The 11,070-nt window shown below is 33.8% G+C and overlaps 1 pseudogene; it reads right to left on the reverse strand.

Annotated features, from left to right (window-relative positions):
- Positions 1-10,071, reverse strand: part of LOC101570906 — a 25,102-nt pseudogene extending 15,031 nt beyond the window's left edge.
- Positions 10,072-11,070: the final 999 nt, after the last annotated feature.

An 11,070-nucleotide genomic window follows, 5' to 3' on the forward strand; every position in this document is an offset into this window, starting at 1 on the left:
TATATGCATTCTGTAAAGTAGGGGAAAACACATGGAAAAGATAAGGCAAAAGCATCAGCACCAGACTCAGATATGACAAAGATATTACCAGAAAGGGACTTTATAATAACTGTGATTAATATGTTGATAGTTCTAATGGAAAAATAGTACATAATATGCAAAATCAAATAGATAATGTAAGCAGAGAGGTAGAAACAAAAAAAAACTGAAAAGCAAATGCCAGAAATGAAAGTGAAATCGGTTATCCTGAGGTCATTTGTAGGAAAACAGATGCATCTTGAGACCACAAAATTAAGTAAACAAATCAGATACACAAGTGTAAATATTACAGTTTCTCTTATATAAGAACCCAGATTATAAGTGAAGGGCAAAATCAAAGATAAATAACAGAAAGTACAAGGAGATGGATCTTTTTCAAATGGGAAGTAGATCAGAGATGAAAGCAGGAGGGAGGGAGGGGAAAGAGGATGAAAAGAGAAGATGTATTATGTGCATGTGCCACCTTCACACGAGGAAAGGAATCATTATGCACTGCAAATCTGCACAAAGACAAAGAAAAAATGAAAAGAAAAGCACATGTTAAATTTAAGGATTTTAATTAGTCACCTTTGAGTAACTATTTTTCAACCTCTTAATAATTAATATTGCTAGGCTAACAGATAGTTGAGAGCAGAATCTGGAAATATTCACTGAACCTGAATTCCTAATGTAATATTTGAGACACCTGCAAGTCAAACACAATTGTGGAAACTGAGACATAGTGTCATTTATTGAATAGTTCTGGTAACACGGTGATGGTCAAATATTCTAAGTAAATAATTGTTTCTGAGAAAGAACAAAATTAAGAATGCATTTTCCAGCTTCATCAGGAAAGAGTCAGTGGACATAAAAATATAACCATGGAAACTTCCAAACTGAAATGCAAAAGAAAAAGATGAACAGAATAGTCAAAAAATGAGAGATAAGTACATATGTATCACATGTTGAAAACAAGGATACCAGAAGGAAAATAATGAGTGACAGGAAAGGAAAATATTAAAAGCAGTCATAGTTGATGATTTCCAAAATTAGTACAATAAAAGACATCTCTATGAAATTCAGAAAAAGTAAGCAGAATACAGGACAAACCCTCTATTTATAAACACATCGTGTTCAACATGTAGAAAACCAGAGACAAAAGGAAAAACTGGAAAGAATACGGAAAGGATGCAAATTCTATCCAGTGAAATTCACATTCAAAAGTATAGAAAAAATATGGAGACACTGCCAGACAAACAAAACCTAAGAGAAGTTGTCACCGTTTTGCAAGAAATGATAAAAGAAGCTCTTCAGAGAGGGAAAATTCTATAGGATCAGAAGCTCAGATCCACATCAATCTGGAGCATCAGAGAAAGCTTTGATAGGCAAAAAAGAGCATCAGAGAATGACTAGATGAAAGTAAAATAAAATCTTTTCATTTTATTATACTTCTTGAACTGATCGTGAATTTTTTCAAATATTATCAACAATATAGTATGCGATGGTAGTGTGTATGTGTGTATATGACTGTGTATGTGTGTGTATGACTGTGTATGTGTGTGTATGACTATGTATGTGTGTGTGATGAATGGCAGCAGTGTGATAAGGAATAAGTAGTAATTGAGTTTGGCACTGACAGGCAGTACTGTGTGATGTGAAAATGGACCTAGATTCATTGTAAATAGATAATCTAAACTCTAGTGCAACTACTTTTCAGAGATACATAATTAATTTATAAGTTCTAAGAAAAGAGAAGTGTATAAAATGATCAATTACAGCTAGAGAAAACTGAGAAAAGATGAAAAGACAAAATAAGGTATAAGTACAAAGAACAAAAAAGAAAGCTTCACAAATATGCTACATATTAATCTAGTTATACCAGCAACTAATTTACATATGATTTATCCCAGTAAATTAATTAAAAGACACAAGCCATCAGATTTCATTGTGTAGAAAGAGCCAACTATGTATCATCTACAAGATACCACTTTATTTTTTTATTATTTTTTAAACGTATTTAGTACAGAGTCTCACTATATAGTTTGGACTCATAATGACCCTCCTCCTCCTCTTTTCAGCTTCCCCAGCACTGGGATTACAGGCATGCACCACCATGCTCATTCTTGGTGGTCAGCTCAGTGTGCCTGGGGGTGAGGCAGGTGCACCATGTGGTGCTAGGGACTGAACCCCAGTCCCTGCACTTGCCTAAGTAGGCACTTAGTTCTCTGAGCTATCTTGCCAGTCCTAGACACCACTTTATTTATAAAAATACAGATTAAAAGTAAAGACACAGAGAAAGATGTCCCATGCTAATGTTGATAAATATTTACTACACATGAATTTCAAGCAAAATAAATTTCAAAACAAGGAGAACTGTCATGGATACAGTGCACTTATATAGTGATAAAATGGTCAGTCTTGCATAAATTAGAAAAATTTTCACCTTGCATGTACTGAAAACAAAGCATCAATATTCATCAGATAAAACCTGATAGAATTGAAGGAAGAAATAGATAAATCCACTGTTTAGTTGCATGTTGAATGCTTTTCTACAAAATAGGATAGATATGCAGCTACTTTCTCTTAGTTCAATGAGAAGAAAGATTTGTACTAACACTATTTATACAAGATACCATGTCTGCATCTTGTACTATGAATAACTACTATGAAGACAACAGTAGGCAATGTATTAATTATTGTAGCTGTCCTACTAACCTTTTTTGAAACTGTCTCATTGCTCTTTCTCAATAAAATTAAAAAAATAAATAAATGTTTTTCTATTAGTAATCAACAGATCCAGCAAGTAGAAAATTATTGAGGATATAGTTGAACAGAACAATACTCTCCATCAAATAGAACTAATTGATATAGGTTTAACGCTTCACCTGACAGAAGAAAACTTCACATCCTTCTCAAGTACACATACATTCACCTAGATAGATCACAGTGTGGATCAAAAAAAAAAAAAAACAAATTTAACAAATTAAAAAGATTAGAAATTATAGCGAGTATGCTCACTGATCACAATGGAATTAAATTAGAAAATAATGATGGAAACATAGTTGAAATGTTAAAAAAATTAAGCAATTAAACAACACGCTCTAAAGAAATATATAACTCAAAGAAGCAACCTCAGATATATTTAAACAACATTTAATTTAATGAAAATTAAAATGCAATTTATCCAAAATTTATCAAATTGGGTATAGCTAAACTAGTACTGGCACAAAAATGTTTAGCTTTCATTGCACATAGTACAGGAGAAATTTTACATATAATCATTTAAGCCTAGATCTCAGGAAATCAAATATTGTTATAAAACTGAAAGGAATGGACAAAAATAGAAAAAACTGAAGTGGCAATCAATGAAATTAAAACTAAAAACATCAATATTATAGTATTTTTGAATGCATTGATAAGATGAATAAAACTGGAGCCAGACAAATAAAAAAAAGAGGGGGGCCACGGAGACAGATCAGTAGAATAAGCGCTTCCCTGGCAAGCGCAAGGGCCTGAGTTCAATCGCTGGTTCTGTCAGAAAAAAAAAAAAAAGAAACATGCCAATTATTAATATCAGAAATGAAAAGCTTTCATCAGTTCTGATCCCAAGAACATAGAAAAGATGAAAAAATAAATATTGTGAACAACTGTACTCCCATAAGTTTGGTAACTGAGAACATAGTCCCAATCCTTTGAAAGAACAAATGGCCAAAATTCACTCAGTGAGGTACAGATTAACTATACAGGTCCATATAAATTAAAGATACATAATCAGTAATAAGCAAACCTCTATAAAAGGCTCACAATTAGATCCTCTCACAGGTGAGTTCTAAAACACATTTAGGGAAGAGATTATATCACTTTTGTATAATCACGACAATAAAGAAAGAAGCAGTGTAAGTATATCTTAACTCATTCTGTGACACCTAATATTGCATAAAACCAAAAACAACTGAAGATCTTATGAGAAAGAAAAAAATAGTAACAAATTTATCTCACAACATATGCAAAAATCTTGAAAAAGAACATAGGATCTTGAAAGAATACATTTTAATAAGTATAAACTGTAACCAAATGGAATATATTCCAGGTATGGAAGGCTGACTCAAACATCCAAAATCAATTAATATAATCAAATACATAAAAAGATTAAATAATTTATCTAACTCCATAGGCATAAGTAAAAAAGCACAAAAGGTACAGAATACTATATCAAGTTAGAAAGCATCTGCATGACAAAATAAACTACACAGTAAAGAGACAACCTGTGGAGTGGGAGAAAATCTTTGTAAGCCATACATTGGAAATAAGTAACTACTCAAAAATATTTAAGGAAGACAAAAACATCAACACGCAAAGTAATTAACCTTATTTAAATTGCAATATTTTGCTGAATTCATGCACCTACAATATTTAAATGCCAATGGAATACCCTTTTCTGACAAAACTAAACAAAAAAGCGGGATACAAATGAACAACCATTTTATATCTGTATATTCAAAATAGGATAGATATACAGCTGCATTCTCTTAATTCAATGAATAGAGAGATTTGTTCTAACAGTGTTTGTGGACAGGATATCATGTCTGCATCTTGTACAATGAATAACCAATAAGACAATAATATGCAATGTATTTATTATTGAAACTGTCCTACTAATCAGTTTTGAAACTGTCTCATTGTTATTTGTTTCTCAATAAAATTATTTTTTAAAAATGAGTCAAAGACATGGATATATATATATATATATAACAAAAAATGACATTCAACTGTCAAACAGGTATATGAAAAATACTCAGTATCACTAATTATTAGGGAAATGCAATTTAAAACTGTAATGAAGTACCACATTTGTAGTAATAGCTATTATCAGAAAAGATAAAAAATGACAGATGTTTGCAAGGTACTTTGACATTGTGGGTAGCAAGGTAAAATAGGACGGCCATTATGGAAAACTGTATGGAAATTCCTCCAAAAATTAAAAATAGGGCTATCATATAATGCAGACTTATGGTCTAGCAATTTCACTGCAGGGCATATAGCCCAGAGAAATCAAATCAACGTGTTAAGAACTGCTCACTCCAATGTTCATTGCAGCATTACTCACAATACCCAAGATATATAAACAAAGTAAGCGTTCAAAATGGTGAATGAACAAACATAACAGGGTTCACATATAATCAAATACTATGTGGCTGTGAAAAAAGGAAATTCTGTCATTTATAGCCACATGGATGCTCCTGGAGGACATTAAATTAAATGAAATAAGTTAGAGACTGAAAAACAAATATCACAAGATACGATTATGGTTTTACATTTGAAGTACAAAAAAGTCAAATTCATCAGAACTGAGAGTAGAAATCGTACTTACTGGATGATAGGGCAAAGAAGAGGGTTGTGGAGTTCGGTCAAAGTTACAAAATTGGGGTTATACCGCAAGCTTAATTTCAAGGGCTATATTGTGTGACTTAATGATTGTAACTTAGTGAAACTGTATTGTGAGTTTCAAAATTGCTGATAGATTTTAAGTATTATTATCACAAATAAATGATAAGTGTATGAAAAAGGCTAAATAATAAGAACTATAAGATCATATGCAGATGCATTCAGGCTAAAAACCAAAACAAAGATTAACCAAAAAACATCAAAACAAACTAGAACTAAATGGAGATTTCCTTATTTGGATAAGGAGCATCTACTAAAAACCTATAGCTGACATTGTATTAGGTGATAAGAACCTTTTCAGTGGTAGTGAACATATGGCACAAGTGCTGCAATGCGCTATGTACTGAGAGCTCTGAAAGGTTTGTCATCACTGAAGATGCTTTTGCCTTGAGATCAAGGAGAGGTGAGGTGTTCCTCTCATCGATCCTATTCAGCATCACACTTGAAGTACTACTTGAGGAACTAATACAGCAAAGTGATATAAAATGCATATGACTTTGGGAACAAGAACTAAAATTGGCTACTCACAGGTGATAGGCTGATCTTTGAAAAAATTCAAAAATATTAACAACAAAAGCTGCTAGAACTAGGAAACAAGTACAGCAAAATTGCACAATGCAAAGTTACTGTGTAACAGGTAACTGCTTTCCTATTTGCTAGCAGTGAATAATGGGAATTTACAATATAAACACATGTACATTCATATAAAAAGTGAAATGCTTAGTTGTACATACATCAAAACATATGCAAGCAGGATGGGCTGAACAACTGTAGTGTGGATTTCTGCTGGTCTATGAAAAGAAGCAGTTAATGTTTAATTTGTTTTGTCTCCTTTTTTCCAATTGCTTGTACTCTTTCTCTTCTAAATTTCTTATACATTTCTTTCACTTTTTCTTTCTTCTTCCAATTTTATATGCATATATCTGGTAATATGAATAACTGGTTGGAAGACAACACTATGTATTACAAAAATACTGTGAAATTCATATAGCTTTATTAAGTGAAATTCTGTATCACTTATAAATTTTTCTGTTTTAACTCCAATTTGTACTCTTTAAAAAATAAAATCTGATAAAAGCAGCAGACAGTCTAACTCAATGAGAAATACTCAATGTTGATGAATAAAGGGTAATATTTTAAAGATGCTAGTTCTTCCCATGTTGATTTCTAGATTTAATGCAATTCCAATCAAAACTTCAGGAATTTATCTTTTGTATATCAACAAAATTATATTAAAATTTATATGAGGAGGGAAATATCTAGAAAAGTCAATACAATAATGAAAAGCACAAGGTTTATATATAGACAATACTTGTCCTTGAGACTACTATAAATCTATAAAAATCAACAATACACAGATCAATGGGACAAAATAAAGATCCAGAAATAGAGCCATAATAATACTTTCTACTGATATTTGACAGATGAATAAAGGCAGTGTGATGAACAAAGATTAATCTTTTCAACAAATGATGCTGGAAAAAATCAACATCCATATAAAACAACAGAATTACACCTACACAAAACTTAAATCAAAATGCATCATAGACTAATGAAAATTACAAAACTACCAAACTTCCAGAAGATAACATAAGAAAAAATATTAGGTCATCTAAATTTGTCAATATGTTTTAAGCAGCAAAACTAAATCATGACACATTTAAAAAATGACAAGGCAGATTTTTTTTTAAAAAATGAAATCTTTCACTCTAACATAATATACTTTTTTGTTATACTGAGGATTAGACCTAAGACTTTTGCCCTGAATTCCATGCCCAGGCTTTTAAAAATACACTTGTAAGAAAAAGGGAACAAAATACAAATCACAGCCTGAAAGAAAATATTTATAAATTACATACCACATAAAGAACTTGTATGAAAAATTTATACACCCTTTAAAATTCAGCAATAAGAAAGCAAGTAACCACATTAAAAATGGGTTAATGATTTAAATAGATACTCTACAGAAGTTATGGCAGCTTTTACTGAGAAAAATAATCTTATGCAGTGTAGTAATCACACTGCTAAGGATTCATCCAACTGAATTGGAAACTTATATTCATACAATAAACCTAAAGATGAAAGAATCTAGAAGATTTATTCAGAGTTGTAAAAAGATATTGTGATATGACCCTCAGTAGATAATGGTAAATGAACTGGTTACATCCTTACAGTGAAATATTTTACAACGATAAAGATAAATTACTTATCATGTCCTCCAGAGATACAGAACAATCTTAAACACATAACATGAAATGAAAGAAGCTTGTCTGAAAAGGTACATACTATTTGATTCTAACTATATAACATTCTGGAAATAAAAAAATATATAGAAGAGAGAAAATAGAAACAAAATAAATGAGTTGTTGCCAATGGTTCAGGGGAATTAGGGGACATATAACGATTCTCTGTGATACTAGAATGAGAGATAAATTATATGCATTTGTCAAAAATCTATCAAAATATACAACTTGAAGAGTATCAATGTAAATGATTGTAGTTGCATCAATATTGCTTCCCTGACTAACAAATACAGCACATTAATTTAAGATATTAATAATAGAGGAAGCTGTCTAGAGGAGAAACAGGGATCTGGGAACACGGAGCTATCTACTCAACTTTTCTGAAAATTGGGTTATTTTAAACAAAAACAATATACATTTACTATCTTACAGTTTCTGTGAGCCAGGAGTCTAGGAGCAGCTTAGCTGGGTGTTCTGCTCAGGGTCACACAAATGCAATCAGTGTGCTGTCTGCACTGTGGTCATATCTGAAGCGTTGGGTCCTCTCCCAAACTTAGATGAATGTTGGCAAAATTCCTTTGTCCTTGTGGAAAGTGGGAGAGTGTGCTTCAAGGCCAGTAAAGGGGTTTGTCTCTGCTAATTGTATCTGTTCTCTAGATCCCTGTTCAAAGGTCTAAGTTGATTAGGTCCAGTCTGTCCATGAAAAAAACTTCCTTTTACTCAAAGCTTACTGATGAGTCTTCATTATATCTTCAAAATCCCTTTCCCTTTATGTAACGGATTAAAATAACCCAAGGCCTGATAGTGTACTACCTTTGCCATATTCTGTTAGTTAGCAGTAAATGAGGCTTATAGGGAGGAATACTGCGAAAGTGTAAAAGGAAAGAAAGCTAATAAAATACTTCATGGCCTTGGTGGGCATTTTATGGGCACAATCTTTCTGTGGTAATGTGTGTTGACTTTCACTTTTCTAAATTTTGTTACATTTAAAAAATGTTAAAAATGCATTCTCTGATTTTGCTTATTTTGAACTTTTTACATCCAATTTTAAATTGTGTTTATAATTTTCAAATTAACACATGAAAATTACACAAATAGATAGCCATATGCTGTTTCATTACATGCACTGTGTAGTTTTAAAAACTGGTTAAATAGATCGATCTTCTCAAACTTTTACCATTCATTTATGGTGAAAACATTGAAAATCTCTTATTCTAGGATTTTTTGAATATGCAAGGCATAAGAGCTAGCAAGATAGCTAAGCAGACTAAGTGCCTACTTTGGCAAGCACAGGGACAAAGGTTCGATCCCTGATCCCACAGGCTGCGCCAGCCATTCCCCTGGCGTGCACTGAGCCAGTGACTGAGTCTGGATGTGGTGGGGCATGCCTGTCATCCCAGCGCTGGAGAGGCTGAAGACATGAGTGTCACTACGAGTTCAAGCTGTGTAGTGAGACCCTGTACCAGTCCGAGCTGTGTAGTGAGACACTGTACGAAACACATAAAATGAAAAAAAAATATGCAAGGCATGATTATCCATGGTCACCCCACCATGTAACAGTACCTAAGAACTTACACCACCTTAACTATAACTTAGCACACATTTAGTAGAGACCCCTGCTGTGGGTTCCAATCTCCTGCCCAGGTTAGAGGAAACATAGTGAGAAAGGAAAGAAAGAACAAGAGACAAAAATAGAGAAGTACATAACTGGGATCTGGGATCACCAGTTGCTTTCTGGAAACAAAAGGCCCCAAATCTCCAACTAGCCACCATTTCATTAGTTCGTGCAGGGGAGGGGCTGGGTGATTTCCTGGAACAGCACAGAAGCAGTGGTAGAATGGGCAAGCTTAATATCAAAAATGAAGGGCTGGCCAGACTACTCAGTGGACTACAGTGCCAGCTTAGGCAGGTGCAGGGACCAGGTTCAATTCCTAGCGTGCAGTGCTGGCTCTACTCCCAGGGTGCACTGAAATAGCAACTGAGACTGGGAGTGGTGGTGCACACCTATAATCCCAGGGCTTGGGAGGCTGAAAACAGGAGAATCACTAGAGTCTGAGAGTCCGATCTGTGCAGTGAGACCCTGTACTAAATACATTTTACAAATACATAATAAAGGAACTAAGCCAAGATCCATCCCCACACTTGTGTGCTAATACCATTGACCTAGAGGAAGCTGGATGTTTGCATTCCAAAACTGGCTACAAGGCAGGCAGGGTAAGGAGAGCCTAGTACTCCTATTATGTTAATTTATAATTTGAGGTTCCCAACACTCATTGACCAAGATTTTCCCACCTTTTATCTCATCTAGTCTCACCTGTCTCTGGTCACCATCAACTTCTATGAGATCAATGCTTTCAGGTCCCATACATAAGTGAGATCATGTTGTACTTTTCTTTCCCACGACTTATTTTGCTTACATAATGATGACCCATTCCATGCATGTTGTCTCAAGTGAAAAGATTTTCTCTTTTTATGTCTGCAGAGGATTCTGTTATGGATATATTTATTTACTCATCATTTGAAGGAAACTGCTTGCTCCCATTTCTTGGCTACTATGAATAGTGCTGCAAGGAACAATGGAATGAGTACACTTCCTTACCATACTGGTTTCACTTCCTTTGACTGTGTGCCTAGTAGTGTGATTGATGGAGTATACTGTTCTTCTTTAATTTTTAATTTATTTATATTTTCTTAAAGTTTTTAAAATTTATTTATTTGATGCAGGGTCTCATTATACAGCTCAGACTCATGCGATCCTTCTGTTTTCAGCCTCCCCAGTTCTGGGATTACAGGTGTGCACCACCAGGCCCAGTTTCAGTGGCCAGCACAGCATAACTGGGGTTCCAGGGCCAGCAGAACATGCAGTACTGGGAATCAAACCCAGGTCTTTGTGTTTTTCAGGCAGGGCCTTAGACTGCTGAGCTATCTCCTCAGCCGCTTTTATGTTTTTTAAATTGTTAGGATGTTGATTGTGATCTTCAATTGTGTAGGTACTTCTTACACTATTTTTTTTTTGAACCAGGAATTGAACTCAGGCTCTCGCACTTGCCAGGGAAGCACTTATTCTACTGAACTATCTCCCCAGCTCTTACACTATTATATGTACATGCTTCTTACATTTTATCGCACAGTACTGTAGTCAGTTCATTTTCATTGATGTGAAGAATCTTTATAGTATGAACATCTAATTTTATCAAATATACACATTTGCATTGGGATTATTTCTAGATTTTTAAAATATTTTAACCAGCAGATCCCTGAACATTCCAGGATGTATCAGCTGATATATTTATGCTAAAATTATCCCTTAGGATGGAATTGTTGGATTGTAGACTATACAGATGCAACATTGAAGAAAAAGTCA

This window comes from Octodon degus, unplaced genomic scaffold, assembly GCF_000260255.1.
Source record: "Octodon degus isolate 3935 unplaced genomic scaffold, OctDeg1.0 scaffold00181, whole genome shotgun sequence".
NCBI lineage: Eukaryota > Metazoa > Chordata > Mammalia > Rodentia > Octodontidae > Octodon > Octodon degus.